At 35.4% G+C, this 18,069-nt stretch overlaps 1 long non-coding RNA gene and 2 pseudogenes across 3 annotated transcripts; all 3 read left to right on the top strand.

Moving 5' to 3' along the window:
- Positions 1-416: 416 nt before the first annotated feature.
- On the top strand, positions 417-3,471 carry LOC145029440 (uncharacterized). Of its 3 annotated transcripts, XR_013676541.1 has the most exons (5): positions 417-973; positions 1,118-1,405; positions 1,507-1,560; positions 1,746-2,484; positions 2,577-2,655. It is a non-coding gene; the product is annotated as an uncharacterized LOC145029440 (long non-coding RNA). The 3 variants fall into 3 exon arrangements; XR_013676540.1 differs by lacking the exon at positions 2,577-2,655 and adding an exon at positions 3,113-3,471 and having other exon boundaries at positions 1,507-2,484; XR_013676539.1 differs by having other exon boundaries at positions 1,507-2,484.
- Positions 3,472-4,345: 874 nt separating this feature from the next.
- Positions 4,346-5,285, top strand: LOC145029439 (ethylene-responsive transcription factor ERF026 pseudogene; annotated as a pseudogene).
- Positions 5,286-16,585: 11,300 nt separating this feature from the next.
- LOC145029438 (ethylene-responsive transcription factor ERF025 pseudogene) lies at positions 16,586-17,530 on the top strand (annotated as a pseudogene).
- The last annotated feature ends 539 nt before the right edge of the window (positions 17,531-18,069 follow it).

Raw genomic sequence — 18,069 nt, 5'->3', positions numbered from 1 at the left:
ATTTTGACAACCATGGTTTATTTATTAATAATGAATCTATATTGAACTTATATTTATATATATATATATATATATATATATATATATATATATATATATATATATATATAATCCGTCCTAAAATTATTGTCCAGACTCAAAAAAAATATATAGATTAATATAACATTAATTATATATATATATATATATATATATATATATATATATATATATATATATATATATATATATATATATATATATATATATATATATATATATATATATATATATATTAAAATTCTCTTTGCTTAGCTACAGTAAACCCCTGTCTATTTTATCAATTTCGGCCCTTCTACTATCTCTGTTTATGTATGTGTGTTCAGATCTATCTCCAGGTCATTTTATGTCAATATTCATATTGTCTGTGTATATGTGTTGCTTCTCACCGCTTTTTTCTCCAATCGAATTCCGATATGTGTAATCCCTCTTTTCCTTCTTCCAAACCACTTCCACCTCGATATCTTCCCGATTGTTCTAATTTAACCTGATTTCTTCTACTTCATCTACCATCCTTTCCCACTCTTCTCTCAACCGATCATCAGGTGCTCAGAAATCACATAAGGTTCTTATCGATCTTCTCACATCGGTTATCATCTTTACCCTCCTTCTCTAGATGCTCTGTTGATGAGTTCGTCGGCGTCTACACGCCTTCTCTCAAGAGGAGGCGATGGAAACTGGTGTATAGGCGGATATCTCTACTTCTCTTTGTTGATGATTCTCACGAAATCAGTTCCCTCTTCACCTTCGATGTTCTTCCTTCTAACTTCAAATTGTCGATGCTTAATGAATGATATTCTTCTGCTACTATCGATGGTGTCCAAGACAGGCCTAAGAGGTTGGCAAAAAAAAAAACCCTATTTATGGGTTTGGGTCTTTTTTGGTTCTTCCTTCACCGATTTCCGTCTGTTCCCACCGTTCATTACCGATTTGGGTATGTGTTTGCAACTTACGACTTCACTCTCTCCGATTTGTGCTTGATTTTGGACCAAACGACTACAAATATGTGATTTTTAATTTAGGTTTGCAGAATCTATCACACCAGATCATTTGTTTGCTTTTTTTTTTCTATCATTAGGCGTGATGAAGCCTACAACAACTAATGTCGGCTGATTTTTGGTTAGCGTGTCTTCGCTTTTTGTTTACTTTCATATCTGTTGTTTCTGCAATTGGAGATTGTTTCTGCAATTAGAGAATGCGAGCACGAAAAAGAACACCGAGTAGTTGGTAGTTAAGTTACGACCGAGGAGGATTTCATCATCACCACTCACCACCTGATGCACTGCATTGCCGTTGCTGTTGTAATGAGATTTGAAGGAGAATTTGACTATGCACCCCAATTGGACGATGAAATGCTTGAACTAGGGTATGTTGATTTTCAACCAAATTAACTATTATATAAAATCTTTAATGCATAAGATTTTCATCTAATTGAATCTATTTTGGTCTAATTATATATGGTGTTAGTGGGAAGTGTGTCTTGGCCTCAGAACTAGAACGATTCAAATATCAACAAGCTTGGTATGCATCTTCCTTACTGAAATATTGCTTAACTCGATTGAGATCTAATTATTTGTTATTCCTTAATTGCTACATGTTCAAAGTATTGGATTTTTTGTAGTTGTGTTGGTGTTTGATGTCTATATTGTTTTTGTGTTTGATACCTGTATTGCAACATCTTACTTTCATTTTATTTCATCTCTAAGCATTGGACACTGGTATACTTGGATCCAATTAGACCAACCACAACCAAAATGTTCAAACCTCTGATTATTATATTATAAAGGTACATGTTTTTTTGTTGATTTTTTCCGCAGTTTTAACTGTTATAGTATATTTATTTCATAAGAGTTCAAATTAGGCCTCATCACCTATTCCATTACTGCATTATTTATGAATTGGACTTGTTACTACAACCGGTAAAAACAAAAATAGCATTTGTTGCATTTTGCAAGGAATATGATTAGACTTTTTCCCATACCTTAAATCACAATGCTTAAAATCTGAAAATATAATGTCATTGTGGATCCTTGATGGCTATGATTCAAGCACTATGGATTTCAAATCAAGTGAAGGCTTCCAACCCTGTGGTGGCAGTTGCCTATGCTTCAAATATTGAAAAAATTGGGTCTGAATCTGGGTTGGATCATTTGTGAGAGGCTTATCAAAAGATGAAAATGGTGATGGTAACATTGCTTCATAGTCTTTACAAATATATTCAAAATTAATGATGATTTTGTTCAGGTTCTTTCTAATGAAACTTATGACCACATAAGTTTTGCATCCTTACCTGTATGTCACAACAAACAGTAACAATTAATGGGTTTTCTAAGTTATACATACATATGACATAGATACCCCTTGCATTCACAGACTGGATGAAAACTTGGATATATGGTTGCTATTGAACATTTTGTTGCTACCATTGCAAAAATTCAAAGTCAGGTACGTACATAATCTGATTGTAATTAATTCGAATTTTTCCATTTCAGAGGAAGTGACCTTAGGATGTTGTTTATTCTACTCCTTTTTTTTAGAAAATACGGATGTTTCAGTAGGAGTGTTAATTGGACAGATTTACACTGTCACCACTTGTGACATTGAAGAACTTTGAAGGTTCTATTTTTTAATAATTCAATTTGTTCATAAGTAGAAAAAAACTGTTAAAAAATCTATAAATTTTTTGGATTCATGTTTTGATTCTTGATGTTTGTATGATGACTTCAAAAAAATATTATGGTTGTCCTTCATAAAATGAATTCAGACTTTGCGGATTGAACTTGTGGTTTTGAGAGAAACAAACAGACCAAATTCGTAAGATGACTTCAAAAAAATATTATGGTTGTCCCCTATAATTATCATTTTTTTTTTGTTGCTTTATGGTCTTAAGGTGTCAATGTTTTAATTGATACACTTCTTAATCCAACTGATATATGATAGAGTTAATTAGCTTTTATGATTTTTGGTGATACAAAATAAAACATGACTTTGCATAATGAATTAATTGGTTGGAATGCACCTGTTCCACTCCTTCAAGTTTATGGTTTTCTGCTAATATAATATTTCCCCCTAGGTGTTTCACATTTTTATGGACCAAAAAGGTTACAACATCCTCAAACAAGGACCAAATTTACAAGACAACTTATTTTGGAAAAAATTGAAAAAAAATCAGTTATAGTATTATAATTTATTTTTATTTGTAAATAAATCATTGTAAATTTGATGAAACATGAAAGATGATTATTTGATGAAGGAGCAACAATATATGATAAAATCGACACTCCTTTTGCATATGGAGACATGATGGTGCAAATGAGATCAGTGGAGCAATACATTTGATTTTGAGTTACTAATGTAATTCACATATCCATGATCGTAATTTTTTGTTGGGTTCTATTACCCATTTATTTTCCAGATTAGCAACTTATTGCTACCCCATTATATTTGTTGTGATATTTGAATATGGAGTTTATATTCGTATTAACTTATTTAATGGAGCACGGAGTTGACAGATATAAAATCATATTTCTTTTTACCTTAATCAAGGTTTGATGGGTTAACTAATAGAAAATGTGTCTTTATTCATTAAGACTTCATTTTTACAAAGCCATCCTTTAACCTAACTCTTGAAACTTATCTATTAATCATGTTAACTTTCGGGTTTAACTTATGTAATGGAGGAACCGGAAACCAAACCTTCAAGTCCTTCGGGATCGGTGTTGAAGATGCTGGAGGAAGCGGAACAAAGTTCCCCCCTATTTGTTTTTACAGTTTTGGGTTAAAGCGTCGTCTTCCTATCGACCCGTCACTTTTCTAGTTATAATTAGTTTTATTAAATGAAATGACAATTATATTGTATTTTTCATAATTAATACTTCTTATATGTGTCTGCATATTAAAAAATTCCTTTTAACTCATATGGAATATTAATGTTGGGTGTGTTGTATTTAATTCCTTCATTTCTGTGGGACCTCACCTACCGACTCACTTAGTACTTATCTCACCACCACCGAATGGTACGTGATTCCCATAACACAGTTTATGAAACAGCAACATAAATAATTCAGGGACTAATATGTAAATTTATAAGATAAATGTTCTACGAGAAGATACCTATTTTGTTTTATGGGACTCCTGCCTTTTTGGAATATTCTTTATAGCCAGAAGTGCACACTTGGCATCCGCGATTTCTCCACGTTCGGCGCCGCAATTCCTTTTTCTTCTTCTTTTTTCTTTTTCTTTCTTCATAGTTCATATTCCCTTGAAATGGTGCTTCCCAGTCCACAGCAGATAGTGACTCCTTCTCTACTTCATATAGTCAAAATTTATTGACGTCATATAATCGAGGGGCTACTTGATATATTTTAAGAAACTTTATGCTATCGGAATATTTTGTCTTGCCTATAAAAACCGTATCCACCTAACAATGGACCACCAACATAACTAACTATCCAAACATCCATCCATAAGATTGCATGGCTAACCGGCGCCGCAATTCCTCCACTTTTCAACCCCAAAATGATACAGCTTCTCAATCCAACGCAGCAGGTGGCTCCTCCCCAGTTTACCATGGAATCCGATTGCGAGCTGGGAAATGGGTTTCTGAAATCCGTGAAAACAAGTCGAGTCGCATATGGCTTGGTTCGTATCCGACACCAGAGATGGCTGCTGCTGCTTACGACGTGGCTGCATTGGCAATCAAAGGTAAGTACGCAGTACTAAACTTTCCAGAATCAATTCTCGAAAATACGCTTCCCGAGTGTCCTACCGCTGATGACATCCGTGCCGCAGCTGCAAGAGCAGCTGCCGCTCGATCACCGGCGTATGAGTATGGTGGTGGAAGCATGACGGTGGGTGGTACAAATACAGCTCCTCCAGCCGAACCTGGTATGTATGTGGATGATGAAGCAGTGGTTGGCATGCCAAATCTGTTGTCAGATATGGCGGAGGGAATGCTCCTTAGTCCACCGAGGATCGATTCTGATCCGCCAGACGATGGAACATCTTCTTCTGGTGGAGGAAATTTGTGGAATTACTAAAACCAATCTTCGTAACAACCGGTATGCATAAACTATGAATCCCTCCATATCATTATCAACAATGCAAAACAACCATGAAGTTGGAGTTTCAACGTTTATCTTTACGTAATGTATACATGTTTCCAAATAAATGTAACATATTTGACCATTTGCTGTTACCTAATAAAATATACCGGTTGAGTTTACGCTGTGTTTGAAGTTACTTTATCAACTTAATTAAGCAGGCCTTTTAATCTTGGTTCCACCCCTTGCTTATTGTCCCTGGTTGCCGATCATGTTCCGGTGATCGGTGTGTATATTCCAACCAAGAAATCAAGTGGTGCAGTTTTTCGGTTTTTGTATTCGGTTCAATTTTATGTGGTTGGGGTTTGGTATTTTAACCACATAGATTTGTTACGGTTATTATTTGCGGTTTTAAATTACCACCGGTAGCCTGAAAAATGTTTGAAAGCTAACTAATGATTAAAAAAAAAAAAGATATTCAATTGATCAAAAATAAATAAATTTAAGACGGTATCCCAAAATAAGTATATCACAAAAGATGGTGAAGCTTCTTTGCCTCGTTGGTTTTTTATATCGTGCTTTGGTTTCTTTATATGTATAAGAATAGTTGTACCATATTTCATATTCATTAGCCGACGTGGGATAGGATTATTACATGAAATCTCTTATTACATATCTATAACTCTTTTTTTCAAAACTTAGCTTTATGAATACAGAAAGGTAAGATGGAACCTAAGTTTACTTTTGATCTTCATGTTTTTTTTATATAATTAAAATTAAACGGTATAAATTACATAGTTATAATTATATTACTTCATATATAACTACTTCAAGATTATTTTGAAATCTAAAAAGCGAGTTTTAAAATTACATATATTTGATTAATAAATTATTATGTTTTAACATGTTAACTAACAAAATATAAAAGTAAACTTATATATATATATATATATATATATATATATATATATATATATATACACACACACACACACAAACCTTGTAGTTTTGTTTTTCACGATTTTTGTAATACTAAAAACCACACTGTGCCGAAACTTTCACTTTTTGCAAAACTAAAAACAATACTTTCGGTTTTTGTTTTATTTTTTTTTCGATTTTTATTTTTATTTTTCAATTTGGTTTTTGCGCATCCCATCTTCTATATCGGCTTTCAACATCAAATTCTATATCGGCTTTTAATAAGAGGTTGTCAAAGTCATATAATATCAATTGTATAGATATCTCAAAATCATATCATCAATAGTAATAAAATCAAAGTACTATCCCATGAATCACATAGTGCGGAAATCTGATATGTGTGTGATGTGTCACTACCACGATGACTCTTTCCCCCTTTGCTGAAAAGGTACCTGAAATAAAACTGAAAACTGTAAGCACGAAGTTTATTGAGTTCACCCATCATACCACATACCTCATAATGCCTATTCCACGATATCTTTCAACCGGTAACCGGGAACTAACCTCCCATTCGGTATCTTTCAACCGGTAATCGAGAGCTAGCCTATCCTATGGTATCTTTCAACCGGTGGCCGGGAGCTAACCTCCCCCTCAATATCTTTCAACCGGTAACCAAGAGCTAACCTCCCCTTCAGTATTTTTCAACCGGGAAATGGGGACAATTTCACCCCTACTACTAACACATAATAATGTATCATGATACTACTGTTAGGCATGCATGGGTACTATCTACACCTTCGGTATCTTTCAACGATAACCGGGAGCTAACATCCCCCTCGGTATCTTTCAAACGGTAACCGGGAGCTAACCTCCTCTTCGATATCTTTCTATCAGTAACCAGGGGCGGATTTAGGGGTTTTCGGGGTGGCACCGGCAACCCCTAAATTTTCCGTCCGCAGTGGAAAAATTTTCGAAAATTTTTAAAATTTGTATTTTTTCTACTATCGTATAACCCCTAATCTTCCTGTGCAACCCCTACTATGAAATCCTGCATCCGCCCCTGCCGGTAACTGGGAACTATTTCAACCCTACCACTAACACATAATAATGTATCCTGATAATACTGCTAGGCATGCATGGGTACACTGTACCCCTTCGGTATATTTCAACCGGTGACCGGGGACTATTCCACCCCTACCACTACTACACATATATCATAGTACCCTAGTATATAAATGTAATAGATATCAACATACCAGGCAATTATCAAAAAGACAATCAAATTTATTACATTCTCCTACTAATGGGCCGACCTTGGTGCCTTAGACCCATTTTTACTGGAAGGTAACTCACCTCGATGTCATGTAGTGTATGTGTTGTCCTCAGTACGGAAATCAACTGGTCTCAACTCCTCAATTCCTACACAACAACCTTTCTTGATTACCATTTCAGACTTATAACCACTTACATGGGTCAACTCAAGTCCAAGTCAAAGTGTAACACCCGGTTTAGTAGATAAATAAATAGATAACGATTTATAAATAGAATAATAGCTCAAATGCGAAATAGTGTAGCAAGGAGTTAGTTTTGGAGTTAAGATGTAATTTCCGGACTGATTTGGAAAGAATTATAAAAGCAAGGGTTGAATGGTAATTATTGGATTAAAGTTGAAATGATTTTATGGGGTTAGGGGCTAAAGTGTAAGTATTGGCTTAAGTGAAAAAGGAATTTAATAGGAGGGACTGGAAGTGTTAAGTGGCCAAAGTTTCCATGTGACCGGGTATAAACCCATCACTTCCTCCTAAACCTAACTCTAACTAAAAGAATGCAGCCGCCATCATCGGTCCATCAGTTGCCACCATCCCATTTCCGATCAACGGGTGGTCACAACAGCCAGCGGACTTCTACCATGTTTGCTATCAGCGAGGGTGAGTTCAACTAGTCGGAGTTTTTGGGACGACGGGGTTGTGGGAGTTGAACGAGCAAAGCCGTTACAGTCGAGTTCAAGCATCCTTCCGTTCGTCTACCACCTCGCTGAAGAGCACCGCCACGACTGTCGGACGTCGTGAACAATGCAGACGTCATTCTGGGTGGCACAATCACTGTTATTGTTTTTCCGGCAAGGACTCCACCTCGTCTTCCCCGTTTTTTTCGTTTAGTGCTTCAGCTCGCGTTATACAGCTTGTGTTGCCAGCACCACCACTGTTGTTGTTTCATTTCCGTTCATAAGGTTGCCCTTCGTCGTTGTCCTCCTCAAGGATTGAAGATTAGCTGAAGTGCATGTTCCAGCTCGTGGAGGTGTCCATCTTTCAGTGACTGTCGTGAGTTGTTGGCCGGAGAAGAAGAGAGCCACCATGGTAGCCAACCATGGTGGCTGCCGATATCCAACCTCTGTCTGCCGCCACCAGCCACCGCCAGTGGTGGTTGTGGGTGTGTAATGGTGCCATGGGTGCGTTTATTGTAGTTGGAGTTATTTTCCTTGGGTGTTACTTGATCTGAATCGTTAGAACATCCACCACCACCACCACAAGCCACCGCCGGCCACCACTAGGGTGGCTGTGTGTGTTAGAGTAGTTAGTGTGTGTATGTGTGTGTTTATTTTTGGATTAAATCCATGTAACTGTAATTAGTATTGAATAATAAAAATATATAATAATAATCACCATCGTAAGGTGGTGGCCGCCACCGCCATGCGTCGCTATTTACCACCACTACCCGAGGTGGTAGTGGGTGGTACCCCACTAGCAAAACCCTAATTGACCTAATGAAACCCTAATGGGCTTAAAGATTAGTTTTGGGCCAAGTGGGCCATGTTTGGGGTGGGAAACCCTAATTATGAGTATTTGGGCCTTGGACTTATTTGGACCCAGCTTTGGGTTATTGGGATTGGGTTGTGTATTAAGCCTAAATTATTCCATATCATTTATCTAGTAGAGTAAAGGACTTAATTGTCATTTTATGTGAAACCCTAATTTCACTTGGACTTGAGTTGGACCTTCCTTTTGGGCCTTGGTGATTGGGATAATAATGGACCATCCAAGAGCAAGCAAACGGATTAGAATAATTTAATGGACTTAGGATAATAATGGACCATCCAAGAGCAAGCAAACAGAGTGATTGTTGCAAGTGTGGATGTGGGAACAATACGAGACAATCCAAGGATACGCCATCAGGGCCAGGAAGAAACAAGTTCACAGTGAAGAAAAAAACATGTTTTCACTGTGGAACATCTGGACATATTACCCGAAACTGTCCAAATCGCGCATACGTTCCCTACTACGCACAAGGCTGGCAGAATGCGCCAAGAAGGAGATACTTCAAAAGAAACCCTCAAGGTCACGTTCAGACCATGGTAACTGGAATGCGCAGAAGGCCAAGAATACAAATCCCAAGGGCAAGAAGGAAATGTCAGCCAAGAGGCCCAATCCAAGAGATGCTCCAGTAAAACAAAGACCGGTTAGGTCAAACTCATCTCAACGACCGACATCAAGATCAAAAGCAAGTGCTGAGGCACCCATCCGATCCAACAAGAAATGGGTTAAACATGACTACAAATGGGTACCAAAGGTTCAATCTCCCAAATAAATTATTGATTCTAATATTTCTACATCTGTTTGTGATAAGCAGGATATGTTATGGGAGAGAGTATCGTGCGTTGATGACAAAGGTAGACCCAATTTTAAAATGGATTGGGTTCCAAAGACCAATTGATCTTGCTCTGTGTCAGAGCAGCTATGGAGGCATATCATCAGACTTCGGTTTGTTGGTAGTGGTTACTCGTGGCATATGATAGGGGACATCTATCAACTATACAACACTCAGAACTTAGTTCGAGAGTATGTGTCATTTGCAGGAAAGGAAACAAATGAGGAAAGCAAGAGATCACAAATGGGGTTAGTGCTTAATGACATGAAGAATTTTTAGATTTGTTATGAATTATGTGTGCTGTTCTCAGACCTTCTGGATGAAAATTCAATCGGTGAATCACGGTTTGCGTTTTCTTCTCTATACTCCTGAGTTTATCTTACACCGATTCGTTTTAATGACAATTTTTCATTTTCTTAATAGTTTTTCGTTAGTAGTTTTTATTGGGAAGTGATATAAAGATAAAGTGATAACGGGCAGTCTAAAAATGTGTAAGGGACTGAATCTGAATTGTCTAGACTCTGTGTTCAATGTATTGGTAAGCACAAAGGATTTGACAGTGTGGATTTAGTTAGGATTGTTTGGACTGGCCATACGATGCTCAGGTAGATTGAGCAGTGAGATAAACACGAGAACCCATGGGATACACTAAACTAATACACATCTAGAACTGTGGCTTAACTTTTCCTTAATGTACGAACTTATGTCCTTAATTATGGTTCTGATAGGGCGACTGGTGGTTCTGATAAAGTGGGTATGTAGGAAATTATTTTCTTGCTTTCTGTCTGTCAGTCATATGTTGCCTTCTCCGCGTGATCGGAAGATCCGACCTGGATTGCAACATATGCAACTCTATTTCTACGCACCTCCTTATCTATGAAATTCTTTCTATATGTCAGCCATATGATGTCCCCTCTGCATGATCGGAAGATCCGACCTGGGACACAACATATGCAACACCCTACTATCTCTATAACCCTCTATCTTTGTTAGTCATATGTTGTCCCCTCTGCGTGATTGAAATATATCCGACCTGGGACACAACATATGCATTTATCTCTAAATCTGACTTCCTCCTTAATAATTGTTTACTCACCTAAAGTAAGGAGTTCTTTGGAAGTTCTTGATAACCAGGGTATATCGGGAAGTGGGGAACACGTTCTAGTGCAACTAAAATTGAACAATTTAAGAGGTTGCTTGTAGATCTCATTGCTTAATTTAAGTGGACAACAATACTTGTGGTCGTTGTCAACTAAATGGTATATTTTGAAAAGTTTGTCAATATTCTTCGTGTTTAAGTCGACCACAATATCGGCAATTGACTAGATCTACTCATGAAAGTGAAGGTATTGATAAACAAGTTCAGGCTGTCTCACAACTTTGATCCAAAATATTTTTCTTTTTGTTAAATTTGTTCATAGTTTTCCTCTATGCACAAATTTAGGGGAAGAATTTAAAAAAAAAAAAAAAAAAAACAAACAAATAAACAAACAAACAAAAATCAGAAAATTATATATATATATATATATATATATATATATATATATATATATATATAATACTGTTATATTCTGTTTTATTTCTTTTTTAGAAAAATCAAAAATCTAAAAATATTTTTGTTTACGTTTTATTTTTCCAGAATATATGAAAAATCCAAAAAATATTTTTTGTGTGCTAAGTTTTCCTTTAGTTTTGTTTTATCTTGAAAAGTGATTTCAGGTATAGATAAGACTCATGGAGATTGAATCGAAGATTTCTGAGCCAAAGCTTCATCCGTGATCATCGAAGAATTTTCATTCGAAGGAGCAAGAAATGGAGATTATACTTTCAAATTCAATCTTTCAACCCCAGAAGCAAGGTGGAGCTACACTTGAAGATTATGTGATGGATTGCATTGAAGCCTCCTTAATTAGTCTGCTGGTATTTATGAACCTGCTGAAGTGATCCAGAAGATTATTTCTTTCTGAAGTTCTCTCTGAAGATTCACAAGCTAAACATCAATTTTCAAGAATCTCTACATCAAGCATCCTCACCCAATGTGCGTTCAATGCCAAATTCTGAAGAAAAGCCAAACTGCTCAAGATGAAGTTATTTATTGAAGATTCATCAAGTTCATCTTGAAGCTATAAAGTCATCGAAGATAAACGATGAAGCCAATCTCTAATTGAAGATTAACAATAAAAGTCAGCTACTTTTTAGGGGGGGGGGGGGGGAGGGGGGGCTTGTTGGGTCAATTTAGAAAAGAAAGTAATAAACCAAGGGGGAGATTGTTGGGTCAAAAATATGGCTTATACTTTACCTTTCTAGGAACGTGTATTTTACCTTTCTAGGAAAGTGTATTTTTGTGTCTTGGACCGTATTTACGACCATATAAGTGTTTATGGTTGTGTTTACGACCGTAAACCCATTAACGGCCCATGTTCACTAAGCCCATGTTTCTCATGTATAAATATAGGTGTAAGGGGTGAGGAGTAGATTTATGAACGTGAAAAGAGAATAGAGGAACTTATGTGTGTGTATTTGAAGATGTTCTAGAGAGAGAAAATAGAGTGTGTGTTAGTGTGTGTGAATCTTGTATCCGGATATTCATTCATATTAATACATACAAGATTCATCATATTATTCTTCTCCTTCTCTTCTATTTGATTTGCTATCATCCGTTTGATTTGGATTCCGCACCATCAAACGGATTTGATTGATACACAAGCAGATTGGGGACTTACAAATGGTCTTGCAATTAGTTGAAGGTGTCTAATTAACGACTCAGCTAAACCATTTTGTATATGAACATATGTAATAGGATGTTCAATAGTTATCACAATCGACATGCAATAGTCATTGAAAGCTTGTTATGTAAATTCTCTACCATTGTCAAGTCGAATTTTTTAATTGAGTAATCGGGAACATGTGCCCTTAGGCAGACTATTTATGCAAGTAGTCTTGCAAAAAGCAAGATTATGACTAGATAACAAGCACATGTGTGACCATCTAGTTGAAGTGTCAATTAAAACCATAAAATATCTAAATGTTCCACATGGTGGATGAATTGGTCCACATATATCTCTTTGAATTCTTTATAAGAAACTAGGACTTTCATACCTAACTTTTTCAATGATAGACAAGAAATTAATTTCCCTTGAGAGCATACAGCACAAGATAATTCATTACCTTGAAAAATCTTCTAGTTTTTTTAAAATAATGACCACTTGAAGTTTCAATTATTCTGCACATCATAATTGATCCAGGATAACCCAACCGGTCATGCCAAACTTTGAAGGTGTTATCATACCTTTTATTTCCAATAGCATGAGATTCAATCATTTCAATATTTGTATAATACAACCCGGAGGACAATACCGATAATTTTTCCAAAAAACCTTTCTTACCCAATATCATATTTGTAATATTGAGATACTCTTTATTACCATCATTGGTTGTTTCAATATGATATCCGTTAGACCGAATATCCTCAAAACTTAATAAACTTCTTAGTAATTTGGTTGAAAATAATGCATCGCCAATTGTAATTATCGTCCCTTGTGATAATATTTTATTTGCTCTTCCGGAGCCTTTAATCATTTTTGCACTACTTGCTATTGTATTAACATTTTCTTCATTAATTGATAAGTAAGCAAATATTTTTTTTTCATTATTAAAAATGATATGTATTGTTGCACTGTCTGCAAGACATATATCTTCCTTATTTTTTTTTGCGAATATCATATTTCTCTTAAAAATATTCAACTTAGAGAAATAAAATCATATTTTATTACTTTAAGAAGAACCACCGGGATCTCTTCTCATGACACGACTATGAAATAAAAATTAAAAGATATTAAACAAAGCTACATATTATTCTTGATCATGAGAATGACTCTAAACGAGCATAATGCAAAAATCAAACGATACTAGAAAACCAACAATTTCATGACATGTCATATCCATCTCCTTTTATGGGAATAATTGAGTACTTTCATCACCATCCATATCACTGTTTGTCGCCTCCGTGTAAGCAAGATAATCAGTAACATTCAAATGAAACAAGCATAAAATATATTACCTTACAAAAGCACTATATAGTCTAAGACAAGCACCTCGAGCATGGAACACGAAGCTTGATGGGATTTTAAAGAGTATGAAATTTCAAAAGTTCATGAAAGAATCACCGGTGTATTGGAAAAATGAAGGATCTAACTTTCTAATTTTAGCAATTTATGTTGATGATTTATTTGTCACAGGTACAAAATTGTGCATGATCAGGAGGTTCAAATTAGAGATGTCTAAGAACTTTGAGATGTCGGATCTTGGAAGATTGACTTATTACCTTGGCATTGAAGTTAAGAAAGAGGAATCAGGGATTGCAGTAAACCAAGAAGCGTATGCTCAATGCATTTTGAAAGAATCTGGTTTACATGATTGCAGCCCAACCCACATTCCAATGAAACCAGGAAATAAATTGTCAAAACTCGAAGATGAACCAGAAATCGGCCTGATGCAATATCGAAAGGTGGTAGGATGCCTTATATATCTCTTGTAAACAAGACCCGATATGACATATGCGATTGGAGTTGTTAGCCAATATATGTAAAGTCCAACAAAATCACATGGTGTTGCAATCAAGCATATTCTACAATACTTACGAGGGACAACTGGATATGATATCAAGTACGAGAGGATACGACAAAACCAACTCATTGGTTATGGTGATAGTAGTCATAATGTTGACCTGGATGACAGGAAAAGCACAATCGGTCACATTTTCTACTACGGGTCATCGCTAATTACATAGTGTTCGCAAAAGCAAGATACCGTTGCTTTATCATCTTAAGAGGCGGAGTTCATGGCAGCCATGACGACTGCATGTTAATAAATATAACTTCAAGATTTGCTAGGAGAAATCATGAACAAAGCGCAAAAGAAATTGGTTTCTAGAGTTGATAACAAGTCGGCTATTGAACTAACGAAGAATCTCGTTTTTCGTGGAAAGAGTAAACACATTCACACGAGGTTTCACTTTATTTGTAATTGTGTTGAAAACGATCAAGTAGAGGTGGAATACATTCCCGATGGAATGAATTTTTTTTAGCAAGTTTAGAAGGCAAAATGAAAAGAGTTGAAGTTGGGGAGCAAAGAGGATAAGTGGTGAGGATGAGTAAAATTGAGTAACTTTGAAAATTTGAATATTATTTCTAATTCTTGAGATTGGCCGACTATAGGTCTATAACTTATAATATATTTATAAAAATATGAAATTTATAATAAATAATATATAATTAAACGGGTCATATTCGAGTTGAAAGTCTTAACTCTAACCCTACTCGTTTAATTATCGTCTCGTATCATGTCAACGTTTACATAAACGTGTCAAAATCTCTAACCCTAACCCGCTAATTTTGTGTCGGCTTCGTGTCGAGTTTTCGTGTCGTGTTATGTTTTGTAAGGTCTAGTGGATATAGATGGATTCAAAAAGTAATTTATCTGATATATATATATATATATATATATATATATATATATATATATATATATATATATATATATATATATATATATATTCAAGAAAGACATGTGACAGAAATAAATGTTTGTAGAACGCGTGACAAACGGGTGGATTTAAGCCATGTGAGCCATGTGACAAACGGGTGGATTTGAGCCATGTGTGCTTTTCGAACATACAATATTGTATTGTAATCATACTTTATTTTAGAGTTATCTTTTATTTTAATCCCTCAAATTAGATAACGCTATCGCATTTCCGCCTTCATTTAACATATATGTCAAAAGTTGAATGAAAGCAAAATTTATTTTTGAAAGTAGTTGTGAACATGGTAAAGTATCGTATTTTTTCAAACAGTTATTGTACCAATTTTAATTGGTATATAAATTTGTTATTAGTACCGTAATAAGAATATGGCACCAAATTGTTTTGGTAACAATAAACTTGGTTTGTTCAAAATGATATATATATATATATATATATATATATATATATATATATATATATATATATATATATATATATATATATATATATATATATATATATATATATATATATATATATATATATATATAATGGATTCCAAAGAAAAAAGGTAAAAAATTTGGTTTAATTTTGTCAAAGTTGAAAGCCAATTAACAAGCCAAGAATTAAACTGCTTATATTGTATTCTATCAATTGGTTTTTATTAGTGAAGGCAAGTTAAATACACACTCTAAAATCAAAATTCTTGATGTAGCAAGTCTTTTTTACAAGTATTACTAAATTATTTTAAGACCAATTTCTATATATAACATGGCAGTTTAATAATTTATTTGTCTAATTTATAATTTTTAACTTTCTTATTTTACTTGTTTGTGTTTTCTACGGTATTAAATTGCAAAAATTAATCAAAGTATTTTTTTAGTTAAATAGTTTTTAAGAAAGAAAAATGAAAGTTTTAGTGGTAAAGTTATAAAAATAGTTTTCATTGAGCACTTAAAATGAGTAAATTATACAATAGTGGTTTTTAGAGAATTTAGAGTTTATTTATGTATACAAACTATTGGAATTTGGCCTTTATCATTATCACCAATTAATTCCCAACGTTTGATTAATGTACTATTCATGAAGAGCTTTAAGTTCATCGTTGTTTGAGAACCTGAGGTATATATATGATTTTATTTCTATCATTTTTTTTGGGATAATCCATCAACTTCGGTTCCAATGTGATTTTCTTAGGATTGATCCGTCTCCACTCTATGTTCTTGTTTTTTCATCCAATGATTAAGCAGCTTTTTTTCATTGAAGGGTGTCTTCTTGTACTACTTAGATAAATAAAGGGTGTGTTTTATTATTTTTTCGTAACTTTCTTTTTCCGGAAAGTTTCGTCCTTTCTATAAAAGAGCATCCGCGAACTAGCCACGCTCCTCAATGTTTTAAGTTAACAAGGACCCACGGCGCCCCCCAAGAGTATAATGATGGACCACCAACAGAATCCATTTGTCTATAACTACCCAAACATCCACCCATAAGATTGCATGGCTAACCGGCGCCGCAATTCCTCCTCTTTTCATCTACCCCAAAATGATACAGCTTCTCACTCCACCGCTTCAGGTGGCTCCTCCCCAGTTTACCATGGAATCCGATTGCGAGCTGGGAAATGGGTTTCTGAAATTCGTGAAAACAAGTCCAGTCGCATATGGCTTGGTTCGTATCCGACACCAGAGATGGCTGCTGCTGCTTACGATGTGGCTGCATTGGCAATCAAAGGTAAGTACGCAGTACTAAACTTTCCAGACTCTTTTCTCGAAAATACGCTTCCCGAGTGTCCTACCGCTGATGACATCCGTGCTGCAGCTGCAAGAGCAGCTGCCGCTCGATCACCGGCGTATGAGTATGGTAGCGGAAGCAGGACGATGGGTGGTACAGATACAGCTCCACCTCCTCCTCCTCCTGGACCTGGTGTGTATGTAGACGATGAAGCAATGTTTGGCATGCCAAATCTGTTGTCAGACATGGCGGAGGGAATGCTCCTTAGTCCACCGAGGATCGATTCTAATCCGCCAGATGATGGAACATATTATTCCGGTGGAGGAAATCTGTGGAACTACTAAAGCAATCTTAGTAACAACCGGTATGCATATGATTCCGATCAATATCCGTATAGGAGGTTATTGTAAGTTTTTATCGTGTGCGTTCGTTTTTTTTTATCTCCAAGATCATCGGTTAACTAACAAAATAACCATGAAGAAGTTGGAGCTAGTTTCTGGGTGAATGTAACACACCGAGTGATATGTAAGGGTTGCACCGTTTATCTTTACGTACTTTTACATGGTTCTAAATGCATGTAACATATATATTTGATCTATAGATGTTATGAAATAAAATATACCGGTTGAGTTTATATTGTGTTTGATGTTACTTTAGATTTTCTGTCTCGTTTACCATGGCAAGTTTAATCATGGTTTTGTGAGTTCTTTCAATCCCGACAACTAAATCCCATAATGCAATGAATGTTTGCCTGAAAAAAATCTGTTTCATCTGTATGAGAACGATGTAATTATTAATAACTTAAGCTGCCGTTATACTTAGCAGATCAAACATACTAATTGTGTGTATTTCGGTGCATATTAACGTCAAATTCATGGCAAAGGAATATGGTTTTTTACACTAATACGCTTATTCGTTGGTATATGTAAACCTTGATCCATGAAAAGTGTTGTAAGAAATGACTACTAGAAAATCATGATGTCCTGACAGAAGAATCCGTAGAATGGCCTTTACCAACGGATTTCTGGTGTCACATTTTGTTCGTGGGTAAACTTTACCGACGGAACACAGGTTAACATCGTTTCACAATTTTACCGATGGATTTCCAATGGGACCGTTTACCAATTGAATTTCTCTCACTAAAATTAGTAAAAAAAGAATTAATACGCAAAT

Source organism: Lactuca saligna, chromosome 2 (assembly GCF_052625555.1).
Source record: "Lactuca saligna cultivar CGN05327 chromosome 2, ASM5262555v1, whole genome shotgun sequence".
In the NCBI taxonomy this organism is placed as follows: Eukaryota; Viridiplantae; Streptophyta; class Magnoliopsida; order Asterales; family Asteraceae; genus Lactuca; species Lactuca saligna.
The sequence above is the reverse complement of the archived record's forward strand: the minus strand, read 5'-3'. Positions and strand labels throughout refer to the sequence as shown.